The 20896-nt window shown below is 39.2% G+C and overlaps 1 long non-coding RNA gene across 1 annotated transcript in view; it reads left to right on the top strand.

The window, feature by feature from the left end:
• Positions 1–20896, top strand: part of LOC142869962 (uncharacterized) — a 94357-nt gene that overhangs the window by 23717 nt on the left and 49744 nt on the right. The window contains exon 2 of the long non-coding RNA XR_012918490.1: positions 1121–1331. This is a non-coding gene — a long non-coding RNA (uncharacterized LOC142869962). The remainder of the gene's footprint in view (positions 1–1120; positions 1332–20896) is intronic.

Below are 20896 nucleotides of genomic sequence, written 5' to 3'. Positions count from 1 at the left end.
TTGATGGTCGAGCTTTATCTGGCTTTTGTGCAGCTGCATTCCGCTTATCCAAAGTGCGGAGGGAGATGAGGGAGAGGGAGAGAGACAGGGGCGAGCTAGCAAGCAGGAGAGAGGGAGCAGGAGAGAGGGAGAGAATAGAAAGGAGAAAAAGCAATGGCCGGTGCACATATGAGGATAATTTGTAGTTTCTCAATAATAATAATAAAAAAAGGAGGACAGGCTAATTACTGGCTTAACTAGGGCAGCCTGTGGATCTTCATGTCAAAAGGACTGCCGTAATTATTTGCCATCAAAGCACATTCATATTGTGGCACAAAAGAAGGGCCTTTTGCAAATGGATCTTGCTAATAAACAGGGCTGAGAGGAGCATTATGTGTCTCCCTGGTTGCGGGCACATTAACACAGTGACATGGAGCATAACTCCAGGCCTGAGGAAAAAAACACCAGAATGATAATTATCCCCCTACCCTCCCCAGCCTCCCTTGCCTTTCCCTTTGTGTTGGACGAGGAAGCTGAACATGACCTATTGGAGGGCTCAAGGCAGGCTATTAGTGACCCCTGAGCCCTGACAAGGTGCCTCTGTTCTTTTAAAAGCTGCCTCTTGATGTCAGGAGGGCCACGTGGACCAGCAGGCTCCGCTCGAAATGGTCCAGCAAACACTTCAACCTTAAAGACACCTGGAAGGTCGTGACCAGTTTAATGCAGATGGAGACAGCAGAGACAGGCTCCCTTGAATCCTAGGACTTCAGTCCTCCCCCAGCCCCGGTCCTCTTTCCTTCTTCTTTGTCCACACTTGCTCAATTGCACGCACTTATGTCCTCGAAACTCAATTCAGGGGACAAAAGTTCTCTCTTGTTTTCTCTTAGTAAATGAAGAGAGTCATAGGGAAACATTTTCCTGCCATGGAATAATTTATGGAAGAAAAATTATTTGACAATAGTGTGCAAGAAATCTAGGGAAAAGAAGATCAAGGTGGATGCAAATACAGCCCCCTAGATTAACCCTTCTGCTAGCAGATGTAAACACACAGATTTCCCACAGGCAGGGGGTCACTGGCGGGGCTGGGGGTCTGCGGGGAGTAAAGAGAACTCTGTTGCTTTTCTTGCTTCTTGCTGGGCAGGTGGTGAGAGGCTCCTTCGCAATGGAAACTCCAGCAAACAAGTCTGGTGCTCAGCTGCTCGCCCGCGGGCTCCGACATGCTCCACTTTGGAGGCTGCTGACTTGCCAGTCATCTTGAAGACTCCAGCCTTGTTCTGGGTCCACACAGAGCAGTTGACATGGAAGAAAAGAATCAGTCATCAGCTTGAAAAATAGGACCTGAGACCATTAAGGTTGGATAGTCTTTTCCCTTCATCTCTTCTTTCCTTTCTGTCTTCCGATTGTGCTGTGAGTAGTGTATTCGGGCATCGAGTGGACATCCCAGAACCCAGAAGATGAGGAAAAGGATTCTATTTTACATTAACCAGAAGGAGACCCAATCACGGTAGCTCTTATTTTACCCAGCAGAAAAATGAAGAGTGAAAATTTGCATTGTGAAAGGTTCTTGCTTTGCAAAAGCCAGCTTCCATGAGCATTTAAATATTTAATTATTTGAAAGGTTGGAGGTATATAAACTTCAAGTTAGAATGTTATGAGCCATTTTTAATGGAAGATCTAACCAGGAGTGACTTAAAAACATGAAAAGATGTGTATCTGTGGGGAAAAAAGATTAAGGATTTTTAGGATTTGTCTTAAAACTTCTCTGGAGTGTGCCCTGTCAGAAGCAGCCTAGGGATGTAATATACTCTTAGGTTGTAAATCTCCCAGTAATCAATCAATCAATCAATCAATCAATTCCTTTTTCTTCCTGTCTTCCTCTCTTCTTCCCTCCCTCTCTCCTTTTCTTCCTTTTTTCTTTCTTTTCAAATAGTCATAAAATGAATTGGGATATGAACATACTAAGTATAGATCATAGATTTTCCAAATTGTTAAAAATGGTAAAGCAAAAATAAAAACACCCTATTCTTTATTTCATCTCTTTAGCCTGGACTTCTCTCTCTGGAACTTTATTTTATTTTTTTTTTTTTTTGAGACAGAGTCTTGCTTCGTTTGTTGCTCAGGCTAGAGTGAGTACCGTGGCATCAGCGTAGCTCACAGCAACCTCAAACTCCTGGGCTCAAACAATCCTGCTGCCTCAGTCTCCCAAGTAGCTGGGACTACAGGCATGCACCATCATTCCCGGCTAATTTTTTCTATATATTAGTTGGTCAATTAATTTCTTTCTATTTATAGTAGAGACAGGGTCTCGCTCTTGCTCAGGCTGGTTTCGAACTCCTGACCTCCAGCAATCCGCCCGCCTCAGCCTCCTAGAGTGCTAGGATTACAGGCGTGAGCCACCGCGCCCGGCCTCTCTCTGGAACTTTAAATGCTTATATCTAACTGCTCATAAGAACTCTACACTTGCATATCTAATAGAAAATTCGAACTCAATAGACCTAGAATGGAATTACTGGTTTTTCCCTCACAAAAATCTATTCACTGTTCTATTCACTGTTTTTCCAATCTCAGTGGATGGCAACTGCAGCTTTCCAAAGCTTAGCTCAGAACCTTGTAATGGTTCTTGTTTCCTCTCTTTCTCTTCTCACCTCCAATCTGTCAGAAAATACTATTGTCTCTACTTAAAAAACGTATTCAGAACCTGACCATGACTCAGCCACCTCTACTGATACCCTGGTCTGAGTCCCCCTCACCTCTCGCCTCCATTACCCCAGTAGCATTTTAACAGGTGTCTTGTCCTGCATTGGTTTATAGCTCAGCTGCCAGATCTGTCCTTCTAAACTGTGAGTCAGTCATGTTGGAAGTTTCTTACAAAGGCCCATGAGGCTCTCTGACTTTATCTCCTGTGTTTTCTTCCTTTGATCCTTCTGCTCCAGCCACAGTGCTCCCCTAATGTTTCCCTACACTCTTCAAGCGATAGCCTCAGCAATGTCCATCTGACCCCATAGCTTTATACGTGGGCGGATCTCTCGATGTCACAGGGCGAACGGATGGTTCAGCTGCCAACTCTTAACTCCCAGGCTCGGGCTCATCTCTGTAATCCATGTCTCTCTCTCCTTCTCCAGCAATCTATCTTTATCTCTCTGTGTAATATCTAAATCAAAGATTAGAAGAGAATTCGAGAGGGAGCATTTGAATAAAGATAACTATTTTTAATCAGAATAAATCAGTTTGTTACTCATCATAGGATGCTTCTAAGTAGGACAAAGGGAGGTAGGGAAAGAGGAACAGCATGAGATGAGGGTGCCACCGTGGACATCTACTCTCACTCTGAGCTCAAGTTAAATCCCCACGAGGCCAGTGATACTGAAAGAGTGGCATGAATGTCCCTGCTTCCGACTCAGAAGAGCTGTTTCTTTCACGTATCTGCAGGTCCTCTCTGCCTGTTGGAGTAGAGCAGGCTGGCGATTGTGTTTGTCTCAGAAGGCCTAGGTCATGCCCGCCCTAGAACACAGAGGCAGCAGGGCCCGGACGTGATGACCAGCGCAAGACCTGGAGTCGCCACCAGATGCAAAGCTCTCTGTGGCACAGACGAGGCCCTTAGAAATGCTGAAATTCTTACTTTCACTGTAATGACTAGGGAGGGCAGCTTAATACTCTCATGATTTCCCCCTTTACTGCGAAACCATGGGCTCTGTCGGCAACCTGGAGAACATTAGCAAATGCATGAATCAGCTTACACTGCTGTCGTGCAGGAGAATCATTTGTTAAGTAAAACCTGGATTAATTACAAGTGTCTATTAGTGAAAATATTGACTAAGGAGGGCTTTGGTATACATTTAAGAAAGGTAAAAATCTCACAGACTCATGGAATTTAAGTCCCTTTTTGTTCATTAGTAGTAGATGGGGCAGTAATAAACATGGAGGCTTTGGTCCAACTGAAGGATGATGGCACAGGAAAAAATAATTAGATGGGATTTTGCAAAGTTTTTTTTTTTTTTTTCTGAAGTATCTCTGAACACATGGGGGTGTATGGAAGGGTGGATCAGCAAGGCTAGAAAATGCATTTAAAGGTGGCTTTCCTGTGAAGTTCACTTTTTGGTTTTTTTCCCCCTTTTTGTGTGACTTTGGGAGAAAGAATCCTAGAAAACTTTATGAAAATCACCTTGGGAAGATCAAAAAATGTTTTTTCCTGTGGGCTAACAACTATATTAAAGAATGACGTCAGTGGGACATGTTATATTGTATGTTTAAGGCTGGTCTTGTTTCCCAAAGTGTCATTTTGTGTTTGGTTCCCTGTCTGTGTTTTCCGCTCCCAAATGTATTACTGTTCTAAACCATTTACTTTGGTTTAAAATTATATGCGGAATGTCAATTATGGACTTAGAAAACATGCCTTGATCAAAGTGTTTATCGATACTAGCACATGCAGAAGAATCTTTGTTGAAGAAACAATACTATCTCTTCTCTAAAGATCTGAAAGTCGAACTAATCAGGGCTCCCATTGTGGGCCTGAACATTTTGCACTGGGTGGAAAAATATTCCCAGACTATGTTTTCAGGGATCCTCCTTCAAACAAAGGGGGATTTCCCTCCCCCTTCTATAGCCCGGTTCTTAAAACCAAGTGGAATCTGCCACGTAATTGTTTCCATAAGGAGAGGCTTCATTCTGTGTCTGAATCCTCTTCGCCCTCCTGTCCCCTGAGCATGCCTTTCCGAAGAGCAGTGTGCAGAAAGTCAGTGGAGTGGGTGCCACAGTCTGAGACCCCCTACAAAGGACCAAACTAAATAGGGTCCCCAGTGCTAGTGCTTGGATCAAAAGAGAGGCAAATCAAAGAGTTACCTTTAGAAGGCTTGTGTAGGTCTTGTCACTCATTAACTCATTAATATGGGTCTATTGATTCTTTAATGAAAGCTGACCACTCACAGAAATTGAGGAAAAAATTCTGAAATTTGGCTCAGGTTTTCAGGGTGAATTTGTTGTTGTTATTATGATAGTGAATAAAATTACTTAATATTTACTTTCTTCCTAAGGGATAACGTGTATGCGTGCATATCTTCTACATTCATGTTTAAAACCTAAATATATACACACATGCACATACACATTCATGTACAGAAAAAATGTGTATGCATATGTGTGTGTATACAGAACAACGTATATGTACACATCTTAAAATACGGAAAAATGTCCAGGCCTTCCAACATGGCCCACAGCATGCTTGTACTTGTACTGTCTTTTATGTCTACAGTGTGGTGTCATACATTTTTTCCTTAAAACATTAACTTTTCATACTCTAAATATAATACACGCTCATTGTAGAACTCCAAAATACACACACACACACATATGCACACACACCCATGCACAACACATCACATAATACCATCATGTAAAGATAACCACTACTATTATTTTGTTGTTATTTTTATGTTGGCTATTTTTAAATTTTGGTTGTTCCCAGCCTATTATCCTCTAAGAGGACAGTGGTATATCTTTAGATGAAAAAAAAAGATTGTGGCATAATTGGCCTATTTGTTTTGGTATTTTAAAACAATGCACGTTATTTGTAACAGTCTCCTCTATAGTACATGTCCATTCTCTACCATCCATCCATCCATTCATCTTTCCCATGGACACTTTCTCATCTTCAAGTAACTTCTTGAATTTCTTTTAGGATTTTGTTCCGACCAGTCTTTTTCCATTATCCCAGACCCACACTCCATTTGATAACGTGCCAGCATGTTAGTGGTATGTTTCCTTGGAGTGCTCTTTCCCACTGTCTCTCATCGCCAGTCTTCAGCAACTCCACTGAATGGCCTGGATTACGATGTCATTATTTAATCCCTTTAGCCTATAACTCTGAACTTTTCCTTTCTGGTCACCATCTAGAGTTCATCTCTCCCACGCATTCATGTCAGTTCACCTCCATCAGGATCTGTGTGTCCCTCCTCTCATCCCTTTTATAATCACTTCCTCCCGTTTGACCTCGGCACGGCAGTCAGTCACTTCAGCTACGTGCTATCTCACACCTCCAGTTGATTATTGAGTTTGTCTGTCTCCAAGTCCAGGTCAGCCCAGATACTTTTCTGTCCTTTTTTGCCACTGCTGAAGAAAATCTTGTGACTTCATTGATTGATTAAAATTTATGATTTTCAACCTTAGCTGAACTTCTAAAGCTGCTGAAAATACCTTTTTATTTATTTATTTATTTATTTATTTATTTATTTTTTTTTTTTTTTTGAGACAGAGTCTCGCTTTGTTGTCCAGGCTAGAGTGAGTGCCGTGGCGTCAGCCTAGCTCACAGCAACCTCAAACTCCTGGGCTCGAGTGATCCTTCTGCCTCAGCCTCCCGAGTAGCTGGGACTACAGGCATGCGCCACCATGCCCGGCTAATTTTTTATATATATATATCAGTTGGCCAATTGATTTCTTTCTATTTATAGTAGAGACGGGGTCTCGCTCTTGCTCAGGCTGGTTTTGAACTCCTGACCTTGAGCAATCCGCCCGCCTCGGCCTCCCAAGAGCTAGGATTACAGGCGTGAGCCACAGCGCCCGGCCTTGAAAATACCTTTTTAATGGCAAGTGAACCTCTTTTCATTCCTTTCTAATATTTTATCACTTGCCTAAAACTAGCAATTGGTCTCGATCTCTTTTCTTTTAGTGGAAAACCTGCCCTCCTACCAGTAAGTAGGTCATGGATGATGATCTGGAATCAGGGACTCTAGACTCTGCTAATGTAGAATTTGTCCCCACCACTTACCATCTGTGTGACTTTGGTTGATTGACTTTGTCCTTCTAGACTTATTTTCTGTGTTTTGAAAATCTTACGTATTTCATAGGGTTGTTGAGAGAGTTCAATGACATGATGTTTTCAAAGCGCTTAGAACACAGTCGATCCTCAACTGTAGCTATTATTATTTTTTATCAGGCAGCAGTGCTATTAATTTCCTTTTATATTTAATTCCAAGTTTATTTATACCTTTGTCATTTATTACCTCTTTTTCTATTGATTTGGGAAAAGAAATGGGAACCTCTCTTAAGAATACTTCCTGGAGACTGCACCCTGCATGCTGGGCTGTTGTCCCATCTGTCATTCTCGCTCTTTCTCGGTTCTCTGATTCAAGTGGCCACACATTGCCAACATGTGAACACCCGATCTCTCTCAATCCCTTCCTTTTCAACAACCTTTTTCCTTTTCATTCTTCAGGACTTTGCTCCATCACGTCTCCTTAGACCCTTCACTAAAACTGCTGGTAAAAGTTCCCAGGGACTCTGATTGGCTCGGTCAGAGCTAGGCTTCGGTTCAGCTCAGCTCCAATACCCTGTCCTGAAGGAGCACGAGGAGAAAGTTGCCTTTACTGTGCTCCCACAGAAGTTTGTCTCTCCACATACCATCTCTGAAATTATGGACATTATGGCACTTATCACACTGTATTGCTACTGGGTTTCTGTCTCTCTGCCTCAGCTGTTAAATGGCGAATGGCTTGCAGGGAGGCACCGGGCTTTACACCTAAAGGCCAAACTGAAGGATAAACAACAGACACACACACACATACAACACAACCTTGTTGACTCCAAAGACTGTTGTCCCAAAGAAGAAACTTGACATAAAAAAATCTGCCATTGTCCATACCTTCAGGCTCCTAAATGCTAATAATGAACATCTTTTCATGTTTAGCGAGTATTGCCAAGATGTCTCTGACATTGCTGTCAGCCACTCAGCGAATATCCATTGCCAGCTCTGTGCGAGGTGCTGTCCTGAGTAACGGGGATTCAGCTGTGAATAAGATCTAAGACCAACACAGTCCCTGCTTTATGGGGCTGGTTGGAGATTCAGGGATTTGTGAATTCTGTATATCTACCCTTCCCCATATGACATATTAAACACTTAACGTTTTATAGCTTGGCAATTAGAACTCTTTGCAGGAGGGAGTTCTGCTAAAAATTTCTATAATTTTTCACTTGGGTAGAAAATATATTTCTCTCCCTACTCCTCTGGAGCCAGAGATTTATTCAATGAATTTGGTTTAAATTTCAATAAGTATTTTGACTTTCACATACAAATGATTGAAAAATATGGGAATATGTATACTTGTTATTTAAATACCGAGCCCCTGTGGACTTAGGCAAGTCCCTGCATGAAGGTTTTGTGGCAGATGACATAGGTCAAGAAAGGAGTAATAAGCACTAGGAAAAAATATACCAATTGGAAAGTTTTACTTTTGTAAGGTCATCTGTTGATAAAGAATTATGAAAAAAAATCTCCACTTTGAAAGGGTGGGTTTTTAAAATAGTCTATAAAAAATATACGTATAAACAGAAGTAGTCTATCATTGCTTCAAATCTCAATATGTGATTTTTCCATTCTGAGGTTTTTATTCTGAGATTTCTGGATAGAAATACATATATATATATATATATATATATATATATATATATATATACTCGGTAGCCTGCTATTTATTGAACAAGAGATACATTTGAAATATCCTTATCAAGATCATTATGTAACTTCTGAAAAACTAGGTACCCTACTTTGAAAATATTTAAGATGATGTAATGCATTATCAGTACAAGGTGATAGTGCACAGTTTGTTTTGAAACTGGTGCAGTTGCTGGAGTATAAAACATTAGTCATTGCTACCAGGTGTTTAAAGAATATAATCAGAGAAGAAACATGATATGATCACCCCAACCAAGGCGCTGGAAGAACTGAAGCTACCTGTTCATGTCTTCTAGTTGATAACTTTGAATGAATGTCGGTATAATCAGGTCTTTGTGAATTTGAGCTAAACTGTGGCTCTCACTGCCTTCTTTATGTTGCTGATATTTTCATTCTCTCTTGTCCTCTTTTTGATTTTTGGCTCCATCTTTTCAACAGCTTGGGATGTGCAAAGTTTGATGAGACTTTGGCTTCCGCTGGGAACCCGGGGATGGTGACAAAGGGAACTGGCTTTTTCATTTCTGATTTCACAGCAGCTTCAGCGATATTTGGCACCTCATGAATGCACAACATATTTGTTGTGGGACTGGATGGAGAGGCCTCGTTGCTTTGCAAGTCTGTGTGACCCCTGTAATCTGAAATCACAGTGATTTCCTAACGTGAAATTCCTCCATTCTCTTGCTTCTGTTCTCGACAGAAGATGACTCTTCCATGATTCCACGGAGAATGTTTGAGGCTCTGAGAGATGAAGTTATGGCTTTGATGAAGTTTGTTCTCAGTCTCCTTAGACCAACTCCTATTCAGTTGGCCTCCCCATTCTTTCCTTATGCTGTTTCTTTATTTACTCCAAGGTTAAGGAGGAGATTTTCTAGAATTTGCATTTTAATAGTAGGCAATGCTTTAAACCAAAGGAGTAGGTTTCTAACTCATATAATTTCAGGTATCAGTCATCAGGTAGAAGAAGGTGTTTGGGGCGGATAGAGAGTTCTTGGGACCTCTTGAAAGCAGTTCAGTTGTGCAAGCCACATCTTCTGCAGAAAGATTAGGCAAGCACTGAAACAGTATTATTTGATGTTGAACAAGGGAAATTCCTCATGGACATAAATTGGGATTGCCCTTCTTTATTAAATGTTAAAAATGGTTATGACAAAGGATTTCTGAATTACTTAGATAAAAGTTTAGTTTCCTTCTGCCTAATAGCCCCTCGCCTACCACGCACAGACGTGCTCACACAGACACACGCTTCTTACATACATCATATACCAACACTTCCTCTGTCTCCCTGTTTAGTGTATTCAGCTTTTGGGCAAAAAGTCCAGGTTGAAAAGGCACCTCCAGCTCAAGCACACAGTTTATCAAATCTGCACAACATTTAATAGGATTCAAATTGCATCACATGTTTGCCTTTCCTGGGATCAGATCAGGGACTATCTCTGCTAGCAAATGCCAGCCAACAGGTCTGTCTATGGCAAAGCTAGAAAAAGCTGGGAAATATCCTTTTCACAGAACTCTTTCGCAGATCATAATTTGCCCCAGACATTTTCATCTTTAAAAGCATGTAGATTTATAGGCTTGATTTCTTAATCAGGGTGAACTTTTGTTAATGTTTCATGGCTCAGATATATACGGTTGTGCCATGGACCCAGTGGTGATATTAGTAATAAAGACAATATTACTAATATCACAACATCAATATAAAAAGAGTTACAGAGTTAACATTTGTGAAGCAAAAAAAAAAAAAAATCCCAGGTTAACAGTTACCTTGTCTGCCATTAACACACTTGTTGGCAATATTTTAGGTACTTATCTAGTTTATATACCAGGACCAGTATTTGGCAAGAGTAATCAAAGACACACAGAAACTACCAGTTGCTTCCTATTTTTTCTTTTTTCTTACTTTTCATTTCCCCCTCCTCCTCCTCCTTCTGATGAAATTTTATTATTTCTTTGCAACTCTGAGTCAGCCTCCAGTGGGGTCTGTGTCCTTTCAGAGCCAAAGTGCAGTATTTGAACTTTGCTATCACATAACACTTCCAAGGCTGCGTGTCTGAAATGACTTAATTTGCACTGCAGGACCAGCCCTGAACCCACAAATACTCCAAAAAGCCACAGTGAGCCAGGGCAGCAGACCTATTACTAATTTTTTATTAGAATCCCTGAGGCACCCAACACAGGCCCCAAAGCAGCTTTAATAATAGACAACATACAGCACATTTTTCTTGTATTGCCATGTAATCAAATCTGAGGCTGCTGTTCACTTTCTTTGTTTTACCTAGAGGACTGGCTTCCAATTTAGTTGTGGCCTACTCTAAACTGATTTTTCATTGTAATTAATGCCTACTTTGGCCTCAGCCACTTATACAACTTTCCATTAGAGGTTTGCAGCCATCCACAGAGTATTTTACTAAGTTACCCTCACAGACCTGCTATAGCTGCAATTTTGTTAAAGTCTTTCTTTTTATTATTTTTTGCAAAGAATTTTTAAATTGCTTAGCCAAATTGGTTTTTTTTATAATTTTTTTTTTCTTTTTCCTCCTCTCCGTGCTACATCTATTAAAATATTTGGGCCAGGGTCCAAGCTGGGGAAAGACACACACACACACACACATACACACACACACACACACACGCACACACACACCATTCACCCCCTCCACTGCCCCCAACAAACCCAGCCTTTAAGTGATTTCAGAAAGGCTAGTGGAACTTATTTAGGTCCAGGGTCTGCTGCGGTTAATTTTCTGTCTGTGTTTTGTACTGTCCATTTCCTCTGAAATAGTACCTGAGGTTTAAGGTTCCTCGGTAGAGGATGTTAGGAGACCTCTGCAAACATTCAGGCGGCAGCCTTCCCACCACTAACCTTAAAAAAGATTATGGCAGTGGGCCCAGGGTCAGATTGAATAGATGAAAAAGTATATGCCATGCCTTTGCTGCACCCTGAACCTTTCTCTGTCGGCTGGGTTGACATTTTCCGTGACTTTTCTTAGAGCCTTGTTTAGACTGGCTTCCTAGAAAATTCTGGATCTGTTTCCTACCACCCTTTTCTTGCTCACCCACCCCCTTGGCATTACTAAATCACAAAAAACAACTATCAGAAATTAGAGCCCTCTAGCTCCTTAGATGGACCCTTTGAACATGAAGATGTGGTTTTCAAGAGGAACCAATGAATTAGTGAGGTCCATCAACACATCATTGATAAAGGGTAGAGTCTGCAGAAAGGAGCTTGGTGGGGGTAATTCCTTTAAAGGCCTTGGCTAAGAGTACTCTGAACAGGAAGTGAGAGATCTTTGTACAGTTTTTAACTTTTACACTTTAAACATTAGTAATTTACCCTATAGGACTGATGGGAAAATCTACTTTCTGGTAATGAACAATGGATTTCCTTATTTTAACTGATACAGATTATACAAATGCTGCTAGCCATTGAGTATAATAATTCTCTTTCTAATATTTAATAGTCTTTTCCCCTTGGATAACATTTTATACTGTTGCATAATTCTGTTAGCCTTTTAAGTGTTGTATATAGACTCTTTGGATCACATCGGCAATGCGTATTGAAATTGGAAAGTGTACAAAGTCTCAATGGAAACCTGTATCTATGTTGTGGCTAACTTTCAACAAGTCGGTAATATTTGATAAAGGAGAGCACATGTGTAGGTTTGGAAAATTTGAGATCCAGATCTGTTTTCCAACCTCATTGTTTATTTATTAAACGAATAAGGCCAGCTTGGTCTTCAGTAGGTAGTGTGGACTCACAAAGTTTATGACAAGCTCTTCTCTCTTTTTCCCAGAAAAGATTCTTGGGCATCAATGGATAAACAGAAGCACCCATATAAAGTACTTGATAATTCATTCATTTTTTTTTTGCATAGAAACATGGCAACATCAGTTATCTTTTACATAAGAAGTGAGATGTAAGGTAATGAGACTGATTTGTGTATGAGGCTTTAGAAATCAGGTAGTCTGCTTACGTGCACACCTCATGCATCTTATGTTTGCATTCATACATATAAATCATCTAAACTCATTTAAATATAGAGTGACACTGAAAAGGCAGTGTATTTGTAATTCATCAAGCAATATGTTTTTCTTCTAAATTGAAGAGATCTTATGTACTATGGATAGAATAAGTTGTAAGTACTGAAGACCAAAAAAGAATCTCAACCAACATTGAGAAGCAAATTTCTAAAAGTTTAGTTAAGAAAAACTTTACCATAGTGGTAAATTTTACTCTTCTATTTTTTTCAACCCCTTCCTCTTTGCTTGTATTACCCAAATTATCTATCCAGCCTGCTTCCTGAATGTGATCACCCAGTCACACCTTTATGCATGCACCAGCTTTTCCTCCTACCTGCCACTAGCACCCTGCCACGCCCACTGTACACCAACTGGCTCCTATTTTAAAGAACTGCCTGGCAGTGAATATCAGAGACTAGTGATTGTTCTGGCAAATAAAGACATCTTTTTCTTTTTTTCAAAGAAACGTCAGGATGATTGTATTCCACTCTTCTTTTTAAATTAAAACGTAAAGTTTGACTTTCTGGCTTTTGAGTCCCTCAGAGTAACAATTGGGGATTATGTGTTTGTGTACGTAAGATGAAGGGTGGACAGGGGAACATTCTAGTTGGGTCATTAACCAATGTTAGAATTTTCTAATAAACAGAACAATTGAGTATCCTACCAGGTGCCCGACCAAAACATCCCTTCCTGGCATGTAAGTGGATCAGATGGACTAAGCGCAAATGCGTTTTATTTTTTAATGTGAATGGGACATTTCTTTGTCTCTGTGATACGAGGCCAGGCACTAAGCAATACATGGAAGTCGGATGACTATGGTTGGGCTGGGCCCAATGGCACCAATGCTGGGCTGTTCAGAGGCCATTTCACAGTACTGCATGCAAATGCAAGGGCTCTTTTGAGTAATCGGAATGACTTGGCACCCAAAGCTTTTAGGGCAAGGGCACTGAAGATATATACCCTCACTTCGCAAAGGACGAAAATGAGACCCAGAAAAGTTAATTAAATTGCCCCATATTCTTCAACCAGTGAGTCCACTATGAAAAGAACCCAGATCTTTGTAGAATGTTCTCTCTCTCCACCTGCACAGGTACTTCTGAGCTTCCCACCAAAGCCCAGTCCCATGCAAGAGACTGAAATATTAAATTTTGGAAAAGAAGTATAAAGTACCAATCTGCATCTATAGTTATAGCCCCAGTATGAATCTCCAAACAGTTTTCTTGCTAGAGCAGCCATTTGCAATAGACCATTTAAAACCTGATTCTGGTGCAGTGGGGAGCATCGCACCAGGAATGTGAGATGTAAAGAATGTGAGATTTACAGTGTCTATGCCAGGCCTGGCTGAAGCATTCATTATCTGGAGTAATGTGCACTGAAGTCATCTAGGGGACTACTTAACATGCAGACCCAAGAGTTCTCTAGACAGGAATCCCATAGCTCTCCCATGGCATCTAATCAGCAACATGTTCTTGAACAGTAGGTACCAAGTGTTGCTTCATGCTTCACACTGTTCTCAGCGCCAGGAGTATCTCTGTTGTGTGAGACTGCCTTCACGAAGCTTCAAGTCAAACGTGTATGCATGCGTGTGTGTGTGTGTGTGTGTGTGTGTGTGTGTGTGTGTGTGTTTGAGGGAGCAGGGGAAATAGTCAATAAACACATCATAAATAAATACGTTGAATTTAGAGTCTGATAAATAGCATAAAAATAAGGTATAATAAATTAATACATGGTTATGTGGAACTCTACTTCCTAGTATATACAGACAGAGATGGCTTTTCAGACACTCAACTGGGGAGGAAGTGAATACCCTTGGCATTACTGTGGGCTGCAGAGAAGGGTGGAGTGGGCAGAGGGCGAGGAGGACGAGGGAAGAATGGCAGCCGTGAGGTGTGAGGGCAGCCAGGGGCATGTCCTGCCTCTGCGGTGAGCAATGTAGCCCTGAGCGTGGATTGCCTTCGAGTCATGGTGGGCAGCTATTGAGTGGTTTTTAGCAGGATGATAAAATCCAATTTATGCTTTGAAGAGTTGCATTTTTAACAGGTGTTCCAGGTGATTCTACCTCAGTTGCACACTTTGAAATTCTCATTTAATGTGTGGTCTTCAGCAGTGATTTGTCTTTCTGAGTTCCAGTTTTCTTACTTACGAAATTTAATTCCTGACCACCCCAATATCACAGGAGTATAAAAATCAAGTGTTTCCTTGGGAATAATGTGAAAGCATAAATTTTTTTTTTTAAAGAAATTATTTCTTTTTCCTTCTGTCTCTATGGCCAAACTAGGGGACAGCTGTCTGGGAGGTAATTCAGAGTGTGACCACTGAGTCGAAAGAGTCATATACTTTAGAAAACCCACTTGTAACCGACTTATTTTTCTTCTTTCCTGTTTCATTGTAAGTGGATTTCCCTTTTGTGTACGTATATGTTTGAGACAGATGGCAACTTTACAGCATGATGTTAGAAGAAAAAGTGTTTGGAAAGAGAAGAAGGAAGGCAAACAAGAAAAGCAAGCCTTGAATAAGCAATTTTTCATAAAAGGAATACATTCTGGGACAGTTTATTTTTGTGATCTGCCTGGAATTTGGGGACAATGTGCTAGAATTTCTTTTTGCCTTCAGCTGGCAGGCTGCCTAAAAAAGGTGGGACTTGGAAGAGAGACACAATGTTTCTATTAAAATAAGGCTTTATTGAAAGCAGGGCCAGTGGCTAAAGTTAGTCCTTAGCTTTTTTAAGGCACTTTGGCTGGGTCTATGTGAACATTGAAGTAGAGAATGGAAACTATTATACAGCCTGGGCGCCGGGGCTCAAATCTCTAAGTGCTATATTCGAATCCTTGCAGGCCAAGTAGCGGGCTGTTTTTGAAAGAGAATTTGAATTATTTGGATAATTTCTCTAATTTCCCACTTTCTTTATGGAGTAAATATTGTCTATATTTGAATCAGGGATGAGTTTAATGTATTCTCTTCTTCCAGAAATACTTCTATGTGCTCCTTCCATCTGCTTTAGGGTTGCCACTGTTAATGCTTATAGGAAAAAGCTTCCTCTATGGCCTGGGGACCATCCTGGGCTCAGGTCACATCAAACTCTTTCTCAACATTACAACCATCCCCTAGGTGTGTAGGACTTGCTTCTAAGCCAAGTTCTGGTTCTCGCAGACTCCAAAAATACTGGCTACTTCTCAGTTACAATCAATATCTATTATTTTAAAATTTTCTATTTGAATAAGCATTAAACTTTGGAGCTCTTCATTTTCCCTTTGCTTCCATCTCTGATTACATGTTCTGTTGATTTTTTTCCTTTGATGTACCTCCCAGATAACACTGACATTATTTAATTTTTATTGGGCCTTAGTATATGTCAGTGTATGTGTTAAGTTTATAAATTAATCTCAATTAATTCTCTTAATTTTATTAGGCTCATGCAATATTTGCATTATTTTACAGTTGAGGAAACTGAGAATGTGAGATGTAAAAGCACTCATTTGAGATCATAGAGCTAAGAAATGGTAGAGTAAGGGCTAGAATCTACAAATTAGTTACTTCCATCAACAAAAAATTATTGTGTGAGTTTTATGGGCTAGGAATTTGCTAGACACTGGGAATTCAAAGGAGAACAAGAAAGGGAGAAATTATATGAATTAAACCATAAAAATGTACGAAGAGGCATTAAAAACATAAAGATATAACTTGTTCATGGATGGGTAGACTGATTATCGTAAAGATGCCAATATTCCTAAATTATTTTTATAAATGTGGTGCCATTTCAAGAAGTAGATTATCTTATTTAATGTATCAAAATGACTGTAAAATTTCTTTGGGGAAAATATAGAACCCAACTATAGTCCAAAATATACAATATATTAAATATTTTAGAAAGGAAGAGTAAAGAGGTGAGCATTCTCTACTTGACTGTAAAACCCATTAGAAAACTATAAAAAAACAAGACAGACAATGCAGCAGATAGATACATGGTGTTAAGTAGAGAGTTAGGAGCCAGACTCATATCTACGGGAATTTAGGATGTGATACATCTAGTATCCCAAATCTCCAGAAAAGGAAATAATTGATTGATAAATGGTATTTTTAAAATTGATCTACAATTTGGAAATATAAATTTATAACATTGCCTTTTCCTTCACATTAAAATAAATTAATAGTTTAAAGATGTAAATTTAAAAGCATAAAGTCATTAAAGAACATACATGCAGATAATATTTATCATATCTTTCATGGGAAAGGATTTTTTGTAAGTACGAAAATAAGCATAGAAATGATAGATAAAAATGAACTGCATAAAAATTCAAATATTTATGTCAGCAATATAAACAAAATTGAAAGACAAATGACATTTTGAGGTAAAATTTTTACAATAATCATGCAAGATAAAAAACATTTATTATATAATAAACTCCTGTGGATAGATGAGAAAAAATACTAATTGGCTTTCAACTTATGAGAAAAGTAAATATAAATAAATAAGCATGTATATATTAAATATATATGTGTATTAAAAGTATTTAACCTTACAACCTATCAAAAACATGCAAATAAAAATGATGAAATCACACATTTTATTATCAAGTTAACATAGACTTAAGCAACAGTATTAATTACTCACCACAGTCATGGGTGTGTAGGAAAGGGCTTGCTGGCCCAGAGATGGGGATGTGAACCGGACAGTCTTTCCACATAGCAATTCTGCAACATGTACTAAACACAGAGCTTTAAAATTTTTATACCCACGGGTTGATAGTAGTATTTTAAGATTTTACCCTAAGAAAAGAATCAGAGATGTACTCAAAGAATTACATACAGAGATGTCTGTTTTACTATTATTTATAAAAGAAAAAAATTAGAAATGACATAAATGTCCAACATAAGGAAATAGTTAAATTATGGTCTATGCAACTCTATTATGAATGTGGAGCTATAAAACCATTTTTTAAAAGAATCATTTATGTTTTGGGGCAAACTCATAACAATAGGTATAACGAGCAAGACCTAACTATATATATTCCATCCTTTTAGAAATTATCTCTTTCTGTCTCTGTGTCTCTCTCTCTCTACACACACACACACACACACACACACACACACACACACACACACATATATATACACACACAGACATATAGTGACACACACATATATATACACACACTCATACATGTATGTATTTCCTTTTTCACTGAAAAGACATGAAAAAATATTTAAAATGCATAATGGACACTTTATATCATATATTTCTGTATTTTTAAAGTTTTTAAGGAGCGTGTCAATTTTGTTACTTGAAAAAAAATTATATTTTTTTTAAGAGGAAGAAAACTGATCCTAACATTGAATGAAGTCACATTTCTCATCTTGGGTGTGAACTGCTCTTTGGCAGTATTTGGCCTGAGAGCACTCAAGTCTCTTAGTTTCTCGAGGCAATTTCTGCTTCTTTAGTAGAAAATATATATGTGTGCATATATATACATATACATCTCTATATAATTTTTTTAATAAGAGAAACTTGAGTTCTCTGTACACCTACAGGAATGTTTGCCTCACATTGTAATTCAAATTGATTTAATTTCATTGAATTTTGTTTTATCTCTAGCAAAACATTTTGAAATGGTCCTATGAAAGACCTTCTACAACCAAGCTATTGGCTGATCAATTTGATTAGCAGTTAGGAATTATAAATGGAAGATAAAATGGATCTTTCTTGTTATGCAGCCCTGGTAATAAATGGCAAGTACATATTTTTCTGAGGCTTTTATTCTTAGAAAGAAAGCAAAAGGATATAATAGGTTTTTTTAAATACATGCCACATAATTTATTCTGACAAACAGATGTATTTTGTTGTTGCTATTATCATTTGATGAAATACTTTAAAACTAGTCCAAGGTGGTCTATTTTCAAATATAATACATAGAGTGCATCTAGCAGTTAACAAAATTTGGATGTGTAGCATAGAATGGTCATTATTTTTACTGAAAAAAATAAAGGCACTAATTACTTACAGACAAGATACTTAGCACAAACAGATAAGCTTCAAAATGAAAAATTCTCAGTTTATGATAATTATGTTCTCTGCTTTGTTTTCAGAGACTGATAATTTGAGGCTTTAAAATCACCAGGAAGCCATTAATTGGAATTCTTCAATAAAAAATAAATTACATAGAAGTTCATGATGAGTTATAAAAGCAGAGAGACTGTATTATACAGTGAGCGACACTGCTTCTCTATTTATAGCCTCGTGCAGATATGTCTAACAGAAAACTGTAAGGAATTTGAGATGTGCAGATAGCAATTATTCGCAGATCCAAACTATCTGCAGATATTTCAAATAACAGCTTTTAGTGGATCTCTTTACCAATAAAGTCAGGGCTTTAATTTGAAGCAGAGTTTTACTAACACAGACGTCCTCAAACTACGGCCCGCGGGCCACATGTGGGTGTTTTTTTGCCTGTTTGGTTTTTTTACTTCAAAATAAGATATGTGCAGTGTGCATAGGAATTTGTTCATAGTTTTTTTTAAAACTATAGTCCGGCCCTCCAACAGTCTGAGGGACAGTGAACTGGCCCCCTGTTTAAAAAGTCTGAGGACCCCTATAACATGTTGCTTCTTGTTTTTGACATTTTCCATTGCTTCCTAAGGCTATATCAGATCATAGCTATAGGAGAGACAAATCTTCACATCACATGGTACAATACAGCCCCATGTAAGAGTACTATAGCCCTCTGTAAAAGCAGGTGCATTTTGGAGACGATATCTTTACTGGAGGTCTGGGTTGCACTACTAGTTAGCTGTAGCAATCTCATCTTAGAATATTACCCCCTTAATCTCTCTAAAGAAAATCAAATCACTGCAAATGTTAATCTACCATGCTTAGGACTGGAGGCAAGCGTTGGGGACAGACAGGGGTGCCAGAATAGCCTCCTCTTTGGGATGTTCCAAGAAAAAAGCAAGTCTAATCTCAGTAAAGGAAGTTAGCCAGTAATAACGTTAACTCTCTGAGTTTCAGGAACTGTCTGGGTGAAGATCAAGGAGTGGCCCATACAAACCAGGCTATGGTTGGGTAGTGAATGTGACTCTGATACTGAGGTCCGGATGCTTCCAACCTCCCTCTCATTTGATGTCAGCACAAGAACAATGGCACCACTCATGCCCATTGCACAGGGAAAGAGAAGGAGGTCTATGATGGTGGCAAACAAAGAGCATCCTCTAGGGAAGAAGAATGGTAGGACACAAAGGTATGCGAAGGAAGATGGGATTCAGTTTTAATTTTTCTGAGAATACCCACTTCAACTCTTTAGTCAACAATTCTATAATATGCACAATAGTCTGTTCAGCATTCTAGGGGATTCAGGTAAAAGGAACCTTAAAATATTAGGACTATGTTGGGAAACTGGGGAGAATGGTATGACGCATGCAGAAGCAATGTCTTCGTTCTGTGGAATGAGCATAGATTTTGCTATCTGTATTTTTCAGGATAGGCTAGGTTATGCTTCAGTAAAAACTATTCCAAAATCTCAGTGGCTTGATACAACAAAGGTTGACTTCTCCTTCTGCTATATGTTTAGTATAGATTGCCAGGGGTTTCTGATCATCCCAGTCACTTAGGGAGCAAGGCTGATGGAAGCTCCTTCTTGACACATGCTTCTGTGATCGCCACAGCAGGGAGAAGGGGATGTGTGAATTGTGCACTGACTCTCAAAGCTGCCACTCAGAACTAACTCACATAGTTCGTTAGCCAGAGCAAGTCACTTGGTCCTTACTAACTTCAAAGCAAGGTAGAGAAGTACAACCTTACTGTGGGCTTGGGAAGAGAACTAGAATATTTGTGAACAGTCTTAATTAGTATTTATTTTTATTAATTTCTTATAGCTATTTTAACAAATTACCACAAACTTGGTGGCTTAAAACAAGGCACATTTATTTTCTTACCTGTCTGGAGGTTTAGAAATCTGAAATCAGTTTCACTGGTCTAGGCATAGACAGGGCCATGCGAGGAATCTGTTTCCTTGCCTTCTCTGGTGTCTAAAGCAACATTTCTTCCATTCCTTGGCTTGTGGTCTCTTCCTTCATCTTCAAAGTCAGCCATGTAGCATCTTGCTTCAGTTGTCACATTGCTGCCTTCTTTGCAGTCAATTTCCTCTCTGCTTCCCTCTTGTAAGGACACTTGTGATCACCATTAGAATCATTAGGATACTATCTGCATCTCAAGATCCTTAACTAAATCACAGCTGCCAAGTCCATTTTTCCATATCAGGTAACATTTAAAGGTTCCAGGGATTAGGACCTGAGTATCTTTGGGGGTCATTATTCAGCCTACCAGAGTGCCACACTAAGAGTGATACCCACACCATACTCACTGGCTCTGTAATCCTAAGCAAGTATAATTCTCTGAGGTTCAGTTTTCCCATTTATAAAATGAAAGTTAAAAATACCTCAGATGTAAGGTAGATATAAGAAGTA

The sequence above is a fragment of the Microcebus murinus genome, chromosome 3 (assembly GCF_040939455.1).
Source record: "Microcebus murinus isolate Inina chromosome 3, M.murinus_Inina_mat1.0, whole genome shotgun sequence".
In the NCBI taxonomy this organism is placed as follows: domain Eukaryota; kingdom Metazoa; phylum Chordata; class Mammalia; order Primates; family Cheirogaleidae; genus Microcebus; species Microcebus murinus.
This window is presented reverse-complemented; position numbering and strand designations above follow the sequence as displayed.